Source organism: Panthera tigris, chromosome D3 (assembly GCF_018350195.1).
Source record: "Panthera tigris isolate Pti1 chromosome D3, P.tigris_Pti1_mat1.1, whole genome shotgun sequence".
Lineage (NCBI taxonomy): Eukaryota > Metazoa > Chordata > Mammalia > Carnivora > Felidae > Panthera > Panthera tigris.
Window position 1 is genome coordinate 65,421,045 of NC_056671.1, and position 19,561 is coordinate 65,440,605.

At 40.6% G+C, this 19,561-nt stretch overlaps 1 protein-coding gene across 10 annotated transcripts in view; it reads left to right on the forward strand.

Moving 5' to 3' along the window:
• Positions 1-19,561, forward strand: part of SLC14A2 (solute carrier family 14 member 2) — a 424,168-nt gene that overhangs the window by 153,604 nt on the left and 251,003 nt on the right. Inside the window, exon 1 of one of the 10 annotated variants that reach the window (XM_015536869.2) lies at positions 9,604-9,638. The exons of the other annotated variants lie outside the window; for them this stretch is intronic. The gene's annotated coding sequence lies outside the window, so the exon portion shown is untranslated. Of the gene's footprint in view, positions 1-9,603; positions 9,639-19,561 lie in introns of those variants that run through there. 10 annotated transcript variants of the gene reach the window in all.

Genomic DNA, 19,561 nt, shown 5'->3' on the forward strand with positions numbered 1-19,561 from the left:
GCAGTGTGCACAGCTACATTAACAGTTAAACAGAGTCTTGCTAACATGTAATCCTAGAGTCCCCCTCCATTCAAGGGGCCTGCTTTCAGAAGCAGAACATCACTGTGGTTGTCAGCATGGACTCTGGCTGGGATTTGAGTTTTTGCAGCGATATCAACTGGCTGTGGGACCTCCAGCATGTTACTTGACCCTCCCTGAAACCTCGGTTTCCTCAACTGTAGAAATGGAATGATGACAGTACTTACCTTTCAGGGACACTGTGAAGGTTGATGGTAATGTATGCAAACCACTTGGCATATAACCAGGCACAGGATGAGCACATGCAATAAATAGCAGCTTGTTAGTAGTAATAGAATTGTGATTCAATCTGAATTATTCTCTATGAACATTCTATGAATGTTAACTCTCTCTCCCTCCAGACCTGGGCTCAAACTGTTTGTGGAATGCTCGTATCTAAATTACAGTTTTTCTCTAAACTGGGCCTAGCCCAGTTGCCACTTCTTCCATTGGATTTTCCCGTACACTCTACACATTAAGGAATCGCTCTATAAGAATTTTGCTGTATCTCCTTTACAGCTTTCTTCCTTATATTATAGTTGTGTGTGCCCACGTCCTGTTTCTGTCTTATAAGGATGAGCTGCCTATTTTAGTCAAAATAGGCCAGGCTATGCTGCAGCATCAAATGACTCCCAGTCTCAAAGGTTTTAAACACTCACTCTCTCACGTTGCTTGTCCATCGTCTGGGGGGCTCTGCTCGTGGCAGTCACTCAGGGGCCAGACTCAACCACCATCTCACACTTTCCTGGTCACCATGCATGAAGACGAGTACTGGGAGGGTCTCACACCAGCACTTAAATGTTGAAAGTAGAACCCATGACTTCTTGCCACAGCTCATAGGCAAACTGATCATATACCCTGTCCCCAACGCAGGGAGGCAGTAAATACAACCCTACCACGTGCCTCCTCACCCCCAAGGTGAGGAGAACTGGCTATTGGTGAGAATGAGTAGTGGGTACTACATTTCTGGAAAGCAAAGGCAATATCCCATTCCATTTTGCACTGCCCCTCTTATTTACCCAGCAGCGTGCCTTATACACGGTAAATGCACAGCGGAAATCTTTGAGTGAATAACTGAATGAGTGTAGTTGTTCACATTTATGTTATCTTTCCCAGTAAAGATCAATGCCTTAGATCAAAAGTCTCTTAATGACTGCTTGTAGAAATTTCAGATATCCTCAGGGCAAGTCCAAAGGGGTGGTACTGGTCACAATTCTGTTCCCCTCTTATTCACACTGTGTGTCTTTACATGTAAAAAGTTGTATGAATTATTATGGCAGTTAGTAACTTAAAGGGATTATTTGGCCTCAGAAAACTGATTCACACATGAAATAGCACTTACACATAACATAGCTGAAAGACAGTCCACAGCTACTTGTAAAAAAGGCATAAGAGCTGGTATATACTGTGTCCATAGGAGAGACTGAAAAATAGATTGATCCCTTGAAAGGTCAGGCTATATGGGAAGGAGGTCATTCTTGACCTGATTTTTAAAGGCAGTGTACAGTCTGGGAATGCTCAGAGAAGGAAGAGTCCCCAGTCACCTTGTTCATATCTTAAAGAAATCATGAACCTGAAATAAGGCCTTACTTTATCACAGATGGAGAAGAGTTTCACTTCTTAGCTCTTAACAACAAGAGCTGTTGAATTATTTGAGAGCTCCTTCCTTTCCTTCCCAGCAGCTGGGGCCACTCTGGCATTTCCCTTCAATGCCCCAAGGCCAGCAGTACCTGGAGTTGATCATTCGTATATATTCAGATACATAACCGCTAACCCTTCATCTCCACCATCCTCCTTTACTCCCCAAGAGATCATGAAAAAGATAGGAATTCCACCCATGTTTCTGATTCCACATGCTAGCTAGAAAAGAAGAGTATCTCAGCACTTGCATGGAGAAGAGGTACAGATCACAAATCCTCCACTGCAATCCATAAATATAGAGGGAGCATAAAGGCCACAGGTGCACATAGGTATATGTTTGTGCGTGATATGATAGGACTGTAAAGCCAAGGGATTCTTCTACCTCCAAATGTGGGTTGGCTCCTTCAAAGAAGGCATGCTGATGTGCTAGAAGCATCTCATGGAATTTTTTTAAATATTGAATAAATAATTAAGACACAAATAAATATTCATATATAAAAATATGTGCATATAAATAGACACACAGTAATCTGGCATGGATAAGCACAAGAGTTAACCATTTGAGAGAGAAAATCTTTTGATTTCAAATTGTTTTAATAGAAATCTTCTTAAAATATATGACACAAGTGTGAAGCTTTGTATAGAGAGGAAGCTGGCGAACCTGAAGCCATTTGCTGGTGATAAAGATCATCTTTCCAACCAGTTAATAGGCAGCTATTGAAGCGTATAGCTTGAGTAATGGTACAGAATGTGTGCTAACTTCAGGACAGGCTTGCAACTTGTTTTCTGACTAAATTTTGATATTGGTTTGATGCTTTATAAACTTTCTTTTTCATAAATATGGGCTACAGTTTCCATGTTCATGATTTTTGAACCATGAATTTTCTCCAAAAGTAATGGTCAACCCAGTGGCCAAACTAAGCTTTTCCAAAAAACTGTCTTATTCTTCATTCATACCATTCCTCATATTGAAGATCTGACCAATTTTCCGGGATAAAATGCACTGTTCTTGTAGTTACTCTCAGAGTCCCAAATCAACTTCAACCAGCATTCTGTCTTCCTTGGATTAAGCTAACAGGTCAGCATTGCAAAACTGTGACATTCTAGAGTTCTGCTACAAAATGTTTCTCAAACAGTTACTCAGCTATAGAACTGAAGTTGCTTTGTATTTGAGGATATTTTTCTTATAGGTGCCAGAGGGTTAGGCAGGTCTTAAGCAAAATAAGAAAACTGATAAAGTTTGGATACCTCACCTAATGGTTCTCTCCTTCTTTCTCTCCTGTTTCCTGAGCTGAGTGTCCCATGCTCATCCCCATTCCAAAAGATCTATAGATTAGATTTCACACTCTAAGGAGGAAAAACGTTGACCCTGCTTAAAGATCTTTGCATTTTGACAGATATCCACACTTTAAGTTAAAACATCTTTGTAGCATGCAAAAGCCCCAAGGGCATTTGGAGAGAATTTGAGAGGAGGAAAAGGGCCTTTCCATAGGTCCTGGAGCTGCAGAGCATGGGTGGCCCCTTATTCTCCCTACATCCCAGGCTGTAGGATAAGGGTGATGTGAGCACTGGGAGAGAGCTGAGTTCTGGCGCAGACCCTGGCATGTCCAGATAGTGCTAAAGAGAGACATATATCTGCCCTGCTTCCTGTGTTCTATGTGCCATCCTGTCACTGGGCTTTGTGAGGCAAGCCTTGAACAACCTCAGGCAGTACCTCATCTCTGCCTCGTTAGCTTGTGGGGCTCTGAGAATGGGAGAGTCAGGATGGAGTAAGTGGTTTTGCAGTCCACTAAGTTTCACAGTGGGAATGGCTGTCCACCTTGTGTCCATTGTGCTATCTGCCCCACACCCTCATCAGCGAATTCATTCATTACGAAAAAAATTTTTAATGTTTATTTTTGAGAGAGAGACAGACAGAGCGTGAGTGAGGGAGGGGCAGAGAGAGAGGGAGACACAATCTGAAACAGGCTCCAGGCTCTGAGCTGTCACCACAGAGCCCGACGCGGGGCTTGAACCCACGATCCGCAATATCATGACCTGAGCTGAAGAAGAATGCTTAACCGACTGAGCCACCCAGGTGCCCCATTGTATTCATTCATTATTAAACAAACATTCCTGGGGTGCCTGGGTGGCTCAGTCGGTTAGGTGTCATGATCTCACAGTCCGTAGGTTCCAGCCCCATGTTGGGCTCTGTGCTGACAGCTCAGAGCCTGGAGTCTGCTTCGGATTCTGTGTCTCCCTCTCTCTCTGCCCCTCCCATGCTCATGCTCTGTCTCTCTCTGTCTCTCAATAGTAAATCAATGTTAAAAAAAATTTTTTAAACAAATGTTCCCTTTATACCTGCTAAACACCAGGCACTTAGTGAACAAAGAAAACCCTACCCTAAAGGAGCCTACATTTTATTATCCAAGACAGGTAATTTTAAAAGATGCACAAATAAAATAGGGTGTATAGAGAATGGGAAGGGAGTTAGGAGGTGAGTGTGAATAGGGATGTGATTTTGGCTGGGCTGGTCAGGGGGGAAAATGATAATAATTGCCACCTGTCACGAATGGCCAATGGGGCCAGGCACTGAGCTGAGGACCTTCCATACTGTTCACTGAATGCTCACGATAACCAGGGGGAGGCAGTCAGTATTGCTGTGCCCATTTTACAGATGAGGTAGGCAGCATCAGAGTGTAAATACATTGTCCTGGACACACAGAAAGAAGTGAAAGCAGGTTCCAAATCCCCAAATCTTCACTGTGCTTAACCACAATGAGCACAGCCACCCAAGGCCATTTGGCCCCTTCAGGACACACTGTCACCAGCAACCTCTCCCTCTCCACACACACATGCTTTTCATCTATAATATGCTGGTTTTTCACTTTGTATCTAAGACTTTAATTTTATTTGATGTGTATGCATTCTCATTGCTAAATGTTTAGGGAGGAGATTGAAAAAACACAGATGACTGGCCCCAGGTATTACTGGGGCCAATGAAAGCACCGTTTCTTCACAGCACAGCATGGTAATCAGTGTGCATAGTGTTGACCTGGAGTTCACCATAAAATGTCAGAATACATTTAATCGCTCTGCTTAAAATGGGCCAGAGTAGAATAACAAATTTTTAAAAGATCTTCTACTAAAATGGCTATTGTATACACTATTTGCTTTAACTGGCACATAACATGCTTACATAAAAAATTCCCTTATCTAAAATACTGAAATAAGGTATCATTTTGTGTGACAGTAGACTTTGTATCTGAACCTTTGAACATATGTATATGCAAATATGTATGTGTATAATTTTTCTATCTCACTTTGTAATAAAAATGTGTAGACAATTAGAAGGTTCAATATTTAAAATTTTGGGATTAAATTTATTTTCTTTTTAAGAGCACATTTGCTTTCTAATAATGTGAACCAACTTATTTTCTTTGCAAGAAAGCAGTAAATTCTTGGTGAAGATAGAGCATGAAAGATTTTTCTTCATGGGCTCCACTAGCATTCTTTCTACAAAAAAACCCCACTTTGACTGCAAAGCCTCTCCTCTCTCAATGTTTCCTCTTGTACCTATGTGATAGTATCAGTTAGTATCAGTTTTATAAGTTGATACATTTTAGATCAATTTTGTATGCATATGATCTTAACCTATTTTTGAAATAACTCAAAAGGGTCCAGGAAGACCCAAACTCCTGAAAATGCCTTGCTCCCTTCTGCCAACCCATGCCTAAAATTTTGCTGGTATTTGAGTCACTCCCTTAATTGAAACCTTGTCCTCTGCTGCAAAAATTTATAAAATGTATGCACTCCTGGGAGACATGGCACATCGCTTGCTGCTTTAACAGGGAAGCACGCATCAGTTCATCTTTTTCTACAGAAAAGGTTGTGACAATAGTTTGTCCCTGTGCATCATGGAAAGCCAAGGTCTGAAACAAGACAATACTCAGAAGCTTTTGAAGGTTGGATAGCCCACGAGGGTGGGAGGGATCTTGAAGCCCTCGAGAGTCACTAGGAGTAGACCTGGTTCATCCACTCTGACTTCACCTTCTCCAGGTTGACTGAGGGAACATAAGGCTGACTCTCTTCCCCACCCTTTCTGGCATAACTCTGGCCTGATTTGCAGGCTGGATGGACAACACTACCATTTTTTCTGCCAGTTCTCCATACCAGAGCAGCAGCCAGTACTCACTGAGTTCTTGCTCTAGACAGTGTACCTTATAAGCATTATAATCCTGCTGAATTCTGACCCCAAAGCTCTCTGTGGTATCATAATCCCTATTGTACAGAAGAGAAAATGGGACCCAAGTTCTCACCATTAGTAAGTGACAGAGGTGGGATCCACTCTCAGGTCTAAAAGGCTCCAGGCTCTTAGCCCATCCTTAACCCTGTACCTCAGATGGTCTTAAAGTTTTTTCTTATTGTTTGTTTATTTGTTTATTTTGAGAGAGAGAGAGAGAGAGAGCAAGCAGGGGAGGGGCAGAGAGAGAGGGAGACAGAATCCCAAGCAGACTCTGCACCTTCAGCATGGAGCCAGATGCAGGGCTCCAACCCTCAAACCATGAGATCATGACCTGAGCTGAAATCAAGAGTCTGGCACTTAACCGACTGAGCCACCCAGGGGCCCCTCCCAGATGATCTTAATTCATTCAAGTCTGCCTACTTAAGGCAAGTCAGCCTTTTATCATTTGCCTTGTTAATGAAACCAGAAATATTATGCACATTAAATGCTTTGCTGTGCTGCAATGATACTTTCATTGCTCAAAGTATTATACGAGGACAAATGACATTGAATTGAAAATTTCTGTGCCTACTTCTTCTCATTGTTCTGTTGCATACCAGGCTGTCAGGAGTCACTTTCCACTGATGTAAGTTGCTACTTTACTTTGCTTGATTTCATATAATTTCTTAAGATATTGGAAGTAAAAGAATCATGCTCTTAGAATGGTGTATAAATTGAAAGTTAAGAGACACTGAATCAAGTCCTCAGGCTTCGCCGTAAATATATGTGAGGTTTGTAGTATCCTTTTCAACTCACAGTGTTTTAGTTATTTTAAATTTAGAATCACAAACTGTCAAAGTAGAAATTACTTTTAAAATGTTATCTATTTTTTTTATATTGGTCATCTTAGCAGTTGTGAAGTCCTATCTCATTTTGGTTTTCATTTGCATTTCCCTAATGTTTACTGATGTTGAGCATCTTTTCATACACCTGATGGTCATTCTAGATCTTTTATGGAGAAATGGATATTTAAGTCCTTTGCCCATTTTCCTCATCCGGATACTGTACCACTAATTGAAAGGCCTCAGGGAACATTAGATGTTTGGCAACTATATCCCATAACTAGAGCATGAAGCATTTCTGGCCAAATAAGTCATTCTTAATCTTTTCTCATTTAACTTCTGGCAAGTCATTTCATCTACATTCCAGTTGTGCAGTTTTGTTTTGTTTTGTTTTTTACCTGAGGTTAGCCTTGCATATTTTTTATTAAAATTTATGTTGTTTGTTCTGCATCTATCTCTATAGAGAACTTTTTGACATCTTAGTAGCTGGCCCTCCCAGATCCACATGATTGTATAATTGTTCCTTCTATGACTTCATATAAAATAAAACTGCTGATCATGTCAAGGGAAGAGTCCTGTGGAACCCTACTAGAGACTTTTCTCCATCTTTATAGTGGTTCATTAACCTATACCCTTAAGGTCAGTTATTTACTCAGATACATGTTCATTCAACAAACTGTGAGAATTTCTCCTGTTTTATTTTACTTTCCGTTATTCATTTTATTTTGTTATCATTTTTATTTTTGAAGTTAGTTAGTGGGGCAGTGGAGTAGGAAGGTAAAGAACACAGCTCAGGAGTTGACCTGCCTAGTTTGAATCCAGGCTCTATCACTTACTACCTTGCACAAATTAATGAATCCCTCTGAGCCATAGTTATCACAGTTGTAAATTAGAGATAACCATAGGACTTACCTCTTTAAAGAAATATTTACAGAATTGAATAAATTAATCTATGTAAAGAAAAAATACTCCAGTGCCTGTTCCATGTAGACCCTCAAGAATTAGCAGTAATGATGGTTATGATGATAATGATACAAATAAATCACCTGCTAGTCGATATTACTTGTGACATGAATCCTCGTGGGGGATTTAGGAAGTAGCATTCAATGAGGACCTACTATGTGCCAGGAGCTTACATATATAACTTCTGTTAGTTTTCACACACAAAAATAAGTAGATATTCTATGTACAGAATTCATTTTACATATAGGAAAACTGAGGCTCATAGAGATTAAGTGAATAAGGCAAGGCCCATAGAGTTTTAAGATAACACACCAGGATTCTAAAGGAATTCTTCAGAGTCCAAAGCCCTCCCCATCAACCTTTCTTCTTCCGATTTCTTTGCATTGAGTGTATGGCTGACATCAAGCCTGGATGTTTACTTTTGACCAACATCAGATAATGAAGGCCAAGGTTCTTGAGGGAAAGCAAATGACCATGCCACTTCCAAGCTGTCTTGAGCATCAGGCCAGATTCTTATCATGAAGCAGCAGGGATTGGGTGGGCAGACATTACTATAAAACAATAGTGTGCTCAAAAGAAGTGAAAGCAGGAACTTGAACAAAGATTTCTGTACCAGTGTTCGTAGCAGTATTATTTACCAAAAGCTGGAAGCAACCCACATGTTTGTTGATAGATGATCAGATAAACAAAATGTTTTCTATATATATTGTGGAATATTATTCAGCCTTAAAAAGGAATGAAATTCTGACACATGTTATAACATGGACAAACCTGAAGACATTATGCTATGTGAACTAAGCCAGACACAAAAGGACAAAGACTGTACAGCTCCACTTACAGAAATTTATAGGAGTAGTCAAACTTACTGAAACAGAAAGCAGAATGGCGGTTGAGAGGGGCTGAGTGGAGCAGGGAGTGGGGAGTTGTTGTTGAGTGGGGACAGAGTTTCAGTTGAGGTTAATGAAGTTCTGGAGATGGACAGATGGTACAACAATGTGTGCATACTTAATGCCACAGAGCTACACATTCTAAAATGGTTAAATTCTGTGTTATGTATATTTTACCACAATAAAAAGTATATTTAAAGAGCCAAAAAATAGCATAGATGCTCACTTATTAGACTAAGTTCCATCTCATTCGATCCTCATAATAATTTCAAGAAGTAGGTCTTATTAATGCTCTAAATTTTGAGATGAGAACCCTGAGGCCGAAAGAGGTCCAGAAACCTACCTCTGTTCACACAGCCAGTAAGGGCTGGAGTCAGGATTTGAACCCAGCCTGGCTTCTGAGTTTATGCTCTTGCCCTCTGTGCTAAAATTGGCAAAGCAAACTAGAGCTCCAGAGGCTAAGGAGAACCTTCGGCTTTAAGCAGTAGAGGCAATGCCAGAGCCGGGGTGAGGTCCCCTGTGGGGGATCTGCTGCCCAAGTTGTGAGCACCTGAACCAGCAGAGGAGGAGCTGGCCGACCCACAGGCTTTGAAGCCATCACACTTCTCTGAGTGGTGGAGTTTAGAGTTTATCTCCAGTTCTGAACACCTTCCCAGAGCCTCATAAATATCCCAGACGTGGGAGACCCAGCTGAGGTCCATCGTCAAGAAGTCCATGTGGGTGAAATGCCACTTCCTTGGCTTCTGTTGTTTTTTGGGCACTAAAGAACTTGGGAGGTTCCCTGCTGGTGGCTGATTTTTGTTTTTTATTTTCCTTTCATTATTCTGTTTGATAGGGCTGTAGGGGAGGAGAAGAATATATATTATGATGGAACTTCTTTTTCCATTTGCATCTATTTTTTTCTACTTTTTCAGATTTTTCTTCTATTTGCTGCCACCCACACACTCCCAACCACACAGGAAGACAACTGGTGAGCTTACATTTAGAGTTAAAAGGGGTCTGATTATGCTACTACTCCTGCAGAGGAATTTGCAAATGCGAAGGGTAAGAGCCAAGGGACAAAACCACTTCGTCAACATCCTCTCCATTCTTTTCTTCCTCCTCTTACTCACCAATCAGCTGTGGCCCCAAAGGTCCTACAGACCTGAGGCAGTTGACTGTCTTGTCTCCATTCATGGCCGCATCAGTCAATTGCATTTTATGCTGCAAGAAGCTTGTCACCTAGCAGTATCTGAAGTATGGAAGTTTAGGGTAAATGTTTTTAATGTCATATTATTTGAAACAAACTCACCAAAAATATTGTGAGAATAGTACAAGGAGGTTTTATATACTTTTCATCCAGAGATGCCAATCAGGCTACACATCAAGCCAATCATGTCAGTCAAGCTCCGATGATGTCCTTTATGGCAAAAGAATGCTGAGTTGCACCCAGTAGTCACATCTCTCTAGCTTCCCTCCATCTGGAACAGTCTTTTAGTTTGTTCTCAAGTGTCATGCTCTTTACCTTTTTGAACATTACAAGGCAGTTGTTTTGTGGAATGTCCCTTAACTGGGGTTGGTTGCATCCTTCCTCATGATTTGACCCATGTGATGCATTCTGGGCAGGAAACCACAGGATCAATGCTGTTCTGCATGTTGGCACCCCTCAGGTGGCATGCAGTGTCAGTTTGTCCCAGTCGTGTTGGTACTGTAGTAACCTAATTAAGACGGCATGTTCCAGGTTTCCCCACTATGAAATTATTTTTCCCTTTTGTACTTAATAAATATTTTTTTGTGTAGATATTTTGAGGTAATGTAACGATCTCTTTCATGGTCCCATTTCATCCACTATTTTTAGCCTCCTCTGTTGTTTCTTTCTTGCCTGTTACTGTGATTGACAAAAGGTGATTTCCTAATTCCTTCATTCCTTCTACATTTATTAGTTGACATTCTCCTGTAACAAAGAGCTTTAATTTCACCCCATGCTTGTATTCATTTATGAATATCAACATTGACTCATGGATTTCTACTTCATTCAATGGGTCATAATCCATTCCAATCATTGTTTGTTTTGACATTCAGCTTTGTCCTAGATTTGGCCAACAGGAGTTCTTTCAATCTGGCTCCTGAGTCCTTTTCATCTAGTTATGTCATTCGTTGAGCCCTTCATTGAATTATACTTTCCCTGCCACAGCCCTGGAGTCAGCCATTCTTTTTAGTGGATGATGCCTGTTCTTTTTAGTGGGTGATGGCAGCTGGAAACTGAGATCTGGGTGCTGGATGTGCTCAAACCGACTAGGGTGTTGCTGCTTTGAAGACTTCTCAATGGCAAGACTCACTCCCTGCCTCCTACACATCTTTACTCAAATTTCATCTTCGTGGGCCTTCCCTTCTACCCTATATAAAATGGCGACCTCTGACACCAGACCTAGCCATAGTTTATCCATCATTCTTGCTTTAGTTTTTCCCAATCACTTATTATTATATAATATCATAAGTATTTTAATGTATTTACTTTATTAACCCACCCACCCCTTCAAAAATACTGGCTTAATGAAGGTAAGCACAATGCTAGGTGACCAAAACAAATGAAAATCCTTGTCCTCATTAAAGAATGTGAAAAATGTGTAGGAGTTACCTAGGGGAAAAAAAGTCAAGGGCAGAGAAACCAGATGAGCCCACACCAGGCCAGCCTGTGTAATTCAGCAAAAGGATTTGGTACATTTCCATATAAGTGCCACAGAAGTCCCTACAGGGTTTTAAATTACAGGAGTGACCTAATCTGACTTATATTTTTCAAAGATCACACTGGTTGTTTAATGGAGAAATAATTATATAGGGGCAAGACTTTTAGGAGAGATAGGTATATGCAGGTTGTTGCAGTGGTCCAAGAGAGAGATGTTTGCCTAGGGTGGTGGCAGTAGACATAACAGTAGAAGACTTAGGGGATATTTTGGAGACAGACTCCCTAAGGCTACTGGTGATAGATTAGATGTGATGGGTGAGGAAGAGGGAAGTGTCAGTAATGATCCCCAAGGTATAGTTTCAAGAAGAGGGAATTGAATCTGGCCCTCTCTAGCTTCAAAGCCTGTCATCGTAACTGCCTTGACATCCCTAGATGTATATAAGAGAATAAAGTTTAGCAGGTGAATATTTGGATCAAGAGTTGCTTTAAAAAATCTGTCCATACATCCTTACCTACCAGGGAGCCAAATCCCCCTCTAGTCAAAGAAGTGATGATCTAGGCCCTCAACACCTATGACAGAGGCCTACAGTCCCTTTGGAGGTCTTAGCAGAGAGCCAGGAGCTGGCAAAGGAACCCCCATGAAAACCCAAGAATGAGGAATCACATTCTAGCTTTCTTACCTAACACCCCCTCCTTTCCTTTCTTCCCATAAAAATGTTTCTCTTTGTAAATGTCTATAAAAGATTATCGTCTGCATTTTATTTAATTATTCTGTATGAAGTAATTATGAGAGAATAATCAGCCAGTTCTCCGATAATAGACGTTTCATAAAAGAACACAAAAGACACTAATAAAGGCAGAGCCAGCCCTCATCGCTGTCATTATTAGTTTCTCTACATCTTTAATTTTCACACATTTTTATTGTTTGCCTGAAATTAATTGTCCATTTCTTTCCTCAATCAGGTTTATTGCAAGTGGGCCACTTCTAGATTGTTATACCATTGGTGTGTTTAGCTGGTGAATGTCCCAGTAGATCTTGTCAATATTGAAATATCTATCTAGGAGGCCAGGAGGAAAAGAATAATAAAATCATTGTCCCTTGGTTGTCTAAGGGTATCATTAGAATTCAGCCACTCCCCGCAACCTGCCCCTGCCCAACATCCTCATTTTACAAACAAGGAATCTGAATCCTTGAGAGGAGCTTGCAGACTATTTGGTGGCTGTCCTGAGACCAGAACCCAGACCTCTTGCATAAATCTAGAACAGTGGAGATGTAATAGGATTTAACTAATCTCAAGTAGAATTTAATTTCCTGTCATAGGTGTGAACCATTGATAGGATGGCATCTGGGGCTTCACCACCCCTGCATACACTTTTAGGATGGATCTTCCTTCAGCTCCTAGCTTCTAAAAAATTCTTGTTATGAATAAGACACTTCAGTATTCCTTAACAGGTTGTATTAATATCCTAGGGCTGCCATAAAAAATATCACAGACTAGATGGTGTAAACAACAGACACTTTTTTTCTCACAGTTCTAATGTCTGGAAGTCCAAGTTCAGGGTGCTAGCTGATTCGGTTTCTGTGAGGCCTCTCTCCTTGGCTTACAGACAGCCACCTTCTCACTATGTCTTCACGTGGCCTTTCCCTTATGTTGCACAGAAAGCTCTTGCTCTGTTGTTTTTTCCTCTTCCTATCAGATTAGTTCCCCAACATTATGACCTTATTTAACTTTAATTACCTCTTTAAAGGCCCTATCTCCAAATATAGTCATTAGGGGTTAGGGCTTCAACATAAAAATGGGGTGGGAGACAGAATTCAGTCTATAACTGGATAATAATAATTAATTCTATCATAGAATTCTAAGGATAATAAATTAAGTTTATCACAGAATCTTTTTTTTTTAACTTTTAAGCTAGTAATGGTAATAATTGCTTGGAAGTGACATTAGTGTTCCATAACTTTGGGCCATGGATATAGTGTTGTCTCTCAAACCCTTAAAATGGGTTATTCCTGAGCTCTCTGCATTGCTGCTCACTCCTTCTCATGTGAGCTGACCAGAGAGTCTGTGCCAGGGGTGCACCCTGGGCACAGGAGCAGGCAGGAACTTACTGGACACTCCATAACCTAGTTCACGGCCTCAGCATTATTCACCCTGCATGCTGGGTAAGGACTATGGTTTATCTGTCCTCCTTTGTATCCTCCTTTGAAACAGTCAGAGATGGATGGATGGATGGATGGATGGATGGATGGGTGGATACTTTATATGAATCAAATTTGATTGCCAAATTCCTCTGCTTACAATGCTTTAGTAGCTTCCCTACATCCAGAGGGTGAAGGCTGGTACAGATTTCCATGATCCAGCTAAATCCACTCCTCCAAGCTCAGAACTTCTCACTTTGACACCAGCCCCTCTTCCCCTCTCTGTACATGCTAAGTTTTTTGCAGTTTTCTGCCTACCTGTAGCCCTACCATACACATGTGTCTTTGCTCATACTGTTCATGCTGCCTAGAAAGACCCTTCCTTTATCTGGTTGGCTGAGTTCAGGCATCAAGACACCCTCACTTCCTCCAAGTTTGGGAGGTTCTCACATTATCTGGGCTCTTATTGCTTTCTATCCAAATCTGGAATTATATGTGTCCATTAACTTGTCTGTCTCCCTCCATTAGATATGACACTGTTATCTGTATATCTTACTATCTAGCGCAATGCCTGATACACACATGATTAATTAGCCAAGTGTGTTATGATATTATTAATTTTGCATTATGTAATAATAAGGCTAGATTCTAATCTATGAATCAGAAGCTGGTGCAGTACATAGATGTGTAAGAAAGTTTATGGTCTTGGGAGCTCAGAGAATTTGGCCAACTCCTGAGTTCCCTCCCTTTCCTCCTTCTTCCCATAAATGGGAGATGTCTCCCTTGTAGTGCTTCATACTTACTGGAATGGGAAGCTTGGTGGACAGTGGGAATGATGCAGTAATTCCCAAATCTGTCTGAATCTCCTGGGAAACTTATGATTACATGTTATCAGACTATACCCCCTATTTCTAGTGAATGAATCTCCCCAGGAGAGACTCCAGGTGTCTCTGTGATCAGCCAGGTGGCCACCACTGGTACAGTGGAAAGAAGACCAAAGCTGAAGTTTCTATCTGGTCTGGCCACTGATGAACTGAGCCTCCTTGGTAAGGTCATTCATTTCTTTAGATTTTTACCTTGGTTTCTATGCATGTAGAAAGAGTACAAATGGATTAGGGTTTGTCAGTCTTATTTTCATAGCAGTGGAACAAAATCTTGCACAGAAACCCAATACATAAACCAAAACAAAAAACAAAAAACAAAACAAAACATGGCTGTAATGGTTGAGGCTGAAGAGGACTTCCCACTCAGCCTCATTCTCATTTCCACCAGCACTGTCCTGAGAAGCCTTCAAGACACTTCCGTGCAGGACTTCCAGGGCCCTCTAGCATATAATTTGCAAAACCTTAGACCAGAAAATCTATGTCTCTTCCGGTTGGCATTTTGTCACTCCATGGTAACAGTGTGCTTACTTACCTGATAAGCCCTCAGGTCACTTTATGGAAGTGTCTGGAAAGTTGCAGAATATCCCCCAGGGCAGAAGAGCAATCTGAGGATGTGCAGGAACAGTTCCAAGAAAAAAAAGGCAGAAAAACAGTTGAAACAGCTCTGGAGCTCTGAGATGCAAAAGGTGTAGGGAGAAGGACATCAGTGAGCAGAACACATCAGCAAGCTAAAGCCGGGAGAGATACAAGTAGCAAAGAGTTGAAGTAGAAGAGTCCAGATGAATCCAGGGCATCCAGAAATTCCTGTATACCTCAATAAGAAATCAGAGAGGGGCACCTGAGTGGCTCAGTCGGTTAAACACCGACTTCGGCTCAGGTCACGAAACCAGTGTTTGTGAGTTCGAGCTCTACATTGGGCTTGCTGCTATCAGCACAGAGCCCACTTTGGATCCTCTGTCCGCCTCTCTCCCGCTCTCTCTGCCCCTCCCCTGCTCATGTTCGTGCTCTCTCTCTCTCTCTCTCTCTCTCTCTCTCTCTCTCAAATGAATAAACATTTATAGATAGATAGATAGATAGATAGATAGATAGATAGATAGATAAAAAGAAATCAGAGAGTGCTTATTGCTGAAATAGCAGTCAGTATCAGGACTTATCCCATCTAATTCTTCCACATGGAGGAAAATATAACCTAATAAACCCTTAGTACCGTATGGTTCTGTTTCAGGACAGTGTCATATTCAAAAAATAAAATTTAATGGCCAAAGCCAATTAAAAATATCTAATCTGTGCTGGTATCTTTGAGGTCCAAATTATAACACATAGCAATAGTTCTCTAAAATCCACTTTTCTTGCCTCTCCACTTCTTTTCCATCCCCACTGTTAGGGTCTTTTCATTCTAGAAGTTCCTCATCTTCCACTGTACTCCCCTGACTCCACCCAACACCCAGATGGAAGCCTCCTTGCCTGCAAAGATTTTGACCAGGTTTGACCATGTATGGCTCTACCTCATGGTCCCCCATTCATGCCTAACTCAGACTCATTCCTGAATGTCTTTCCTTTCATTTGAATCCACCTCATAATTTTAACTCAGTTGTCCATTCAGAAGAGGTGCTTTGAATGCTATCTCTAGCAAGAGTTTTTTTCTGGATGCTGAGCCTTGCTGTTGGACTCTGCCTGGTTTGGACCTGCCTCTTCCTCCCACCGCACACCAACCCCCATCTCCTCCTGTCCTGACACTGAGCAGACCCACCCAGAACCTTGGAAGGAAATTCATGATACATGAGGCTTCAAAGAAGCAGACTGTGAGGAGCCAGGTACCAGTTATTCTCACCTTTCACTCCAAAGACTCTTCTCATAAAAGCTGAGTCTCCTCAATACCTAAACCACTAGTTACTAGGCAAAATGTTTGCACTCACCCACAACAAGAGTTAATTGCCTGATCCAAACTTCTAAAATCCTGTATTCTTTCAGCTAGTGCAAGACATAGACCTAGCGCTGATATACAGCACCACTGTCCATTCAAACAACACGTCACATACATCTGGCGGCTTTGCAAAGGGGCAACTGCAAGCTCTAATCTGTGAGCCTACGTAGAGGAACTCTGCCACAGAAACAAATCTTACCATTTTCGCTCACATAATAAGCAATTGCAGTTATGAACCTCCCCACGTTGCTTGCTTAATTATTACCTAGGTCAGGCTGAAGTACATTTGGTGAAAATTGAGCTGCCTTTCTTCGAACGAAGGCGCAAATGCTTTAGTCTTCACTGTTCATATCATTGCTGGGGAAATCAAGCTGGCATATGTTTTCAGTAACCACCACTGAGATCATTTCTCTCTCCCTCTCTGGGGGTAATTCTGGGAAAGGAAAGCATTCAAAATATTATATTTGCCATCCCCTAGCACATTCATGTCATGTAGCACCTACAATTAATGAGTGGTACTTGTGAGGATGTGAGTCATTACAGCAAAGCATTTAATTCCATTCTTCTCTAACGCACTGATTTAATCCACCCTGAGTTAAACCAGAGCTGTAACGCACCTTCCCTGAATAGAGCTCTATGAGATAACATGGTGTGTCCGAATGACAGTAATTTTGCACATGTACATAGCAGCTTCCAGGCTAGGATCTCCAAGAGTTGCTTCGTACATGGTAATTGATGGCACCTCTAAGCGTTACATTAAACATTTAATTGAACAGTTAAATGTGGATTAATGAGGCCATTAATTAATACAGTGGGGAAGTCTACAGTTCTTATCTGTGAACCACAGAGAGGATTTCCCCACACCATGTATTTGAAACTCCATCAGGAAAATTCAAAATTGTGCAGCTGTTGGCAGTGGGGAAGAAAAAGTGCAGTGAAAGTAGAAATAGCATAAGGCAGGCAGAAGAAGACCCAGAATTTGGAGGCATGAGGCTTTACTACCAACTAGTTCTATGACTGTGTAATTCACTTTACCCCTCTAGGACTGGTTTCCTAATCTGAAAAATAGAGATGTACAACATTATCCCTAAGATTTATTTTATTTAACCAACGCTCTGAGAGTCTATGAATTTAACCAAATGGATTCTGGGAGTGGTTCAGTTACTCAACCATTGAAGTATCTGTTGACTTCTGCTCCCCAAACATGTGGCTCAAAGCTCCAACCCCTCCAGTTACAGCCCTCCACGGGCAGGTGGAAGAGCACTGACTTGGATTCACAGGTTCCACTTCCACTCTGCTACCAGAGGTGAGATTCCAGAAGTCAACAAATGCATCTGGTTCTCTGCCCCTCACTCTTGAAATGATCAACTGCAAGAAGTCGTTATAAGGACTAAATGAGATATTTTATATGAGGACTGAAAACTGTAATATGTATGTGAGCTACTGTTTTTGTTTTTATCATCATTACCAGGGCCACTGACAACTGGTTATGGGAGTGATGGCAGGGCCTGTGGCTACTCCCTCATCTTTCAGCTTTTCTCTGCTTCTTCTCCTCCTACCTTAATGCTCATTCTTGACTTTTTATTTTTCTGAATATAGAGTAGACTATTTATCATCAAGCCTTTTGGTACCTATGATTCTTTACTCAACAAACTATTATTTTTTAAGTTTATTTATTTATTTGTGATGGTGGGGAGGGGCAGAGAGAGAGAGGGAGAGCAAAAATCCCAAGCAGGCTTCATGCTGTCAGCACAGAAGCCTGACATGGGGCTCAATTCCATGAACCATGAGACCATGACCTGTTCCAAGATCAAGAGTTGGACACCCAACCAACTGAGCCACCTAGGCTTCCCTCAACAAACAATTATTAAACCCTTTTATGACTAAAGTAGTGAAATGAAACAGAAAGAAAATTCTAAAGTTTTATATGGTGGTATTGCCTCTTTCAAAGTAAACCTGACCCACTGAGCTTCAAGACAAACTTTCTTTCCACCCACCCCTTTTTTCCAAAGAACATTTTCAGGACTTTTCCTAGATGGAAATGAAGAAGCAAAAGTATTAAGTAAATAATTGTTTGTACTTCAAATCCCCACTCCCCAAATCCACACGAGCAGTATATTCTAGAGAAGTTATTTAACTTTAAGTGAATTTTATAAACTTTCATGGTGAGGTTGTTTGGGATGATCTTTATAGGAACCTATGAGGCACATTATCCTAGGATTAAATTATGTTCAATAGCACTTTATTACTAAATATACTTTATTACATACCTCATATAAAGCATATGAATTCTCTCTTAACCAACACTGCTCTGAGGGCTCTGAGGTCAGCATGCAGTAACAGATACCAGAAAGGATCATCTCAACAAGATCTTCTTCCCAAACAAGGCAGGAGAGAGTAGGGCAATATTTTTAAAGCAGTCAAAATGAAAAAGCAAACTGTCAACCAAGAATGCCTTCTCTTAACCAAAATGTTTAATTTTTACTGTATTAAATAGCAAATCTTATTAATTAATTCATTCAAAAAATGTTTATTGGACATTTACTGTATGCCAGATAATGTGCAGAAGAATATAATTTTATATATATATATATATATATATATATATATATATATATATATCTTTTTATAGATATTGGATCCCTCTTTGCAGATTTCATATTGAAAATTCATCTGCATGCTAAAATTTATTTGTAATCCCCAAATCAATACTCATAGTGTTTTCAAAGTCATTCAAGGACCTGTGCAGAATGGTGAAAACTTTGAGTTGTCTGACTCACACATTCTCAGCTAAGTTGAACAGGAAGCCATTCTTCCTTTTTGTTTCAGCTGTCATACAACAAACAAGTGTCTTTTTGTGGTTTATTTAATGTCACACATTTTTTTGCATTTTTGTGCTTTTAATTTGTGATTTTCTTGTTTAAAATGGCCTGCAGCACAGTGCTGAGGTCCTGTCTAGTATTCCTAAAGTTCAAAAAGGCTGTGGTGTGCCTTACAGAGAAAATATATGTGTTAGATAAGCTTCATTCAGGTATGAATTATATATATATAGTTATGGTATATATGATATATTTTCATGAGAGATATCATGCTGCTGGCCATGACTTAAATGTTAGTGAATTAACAATATATATTATATAAGGTATCTTTAAACAGAAACACACATAAAACAAGGTTATATATTGGTTGGTTGGCAAAAATGTGACCAAAGGCTCTCAGGAACCTAACCCTGTATTTCCCATAGGAGAAATGACTCAGTATTCACTAAATCAGTATTAGAAGCAACTTTCTAGAACATAACTCCCTCAAATACTGAGAGTTGATTATACACACACACACACACACACACACACA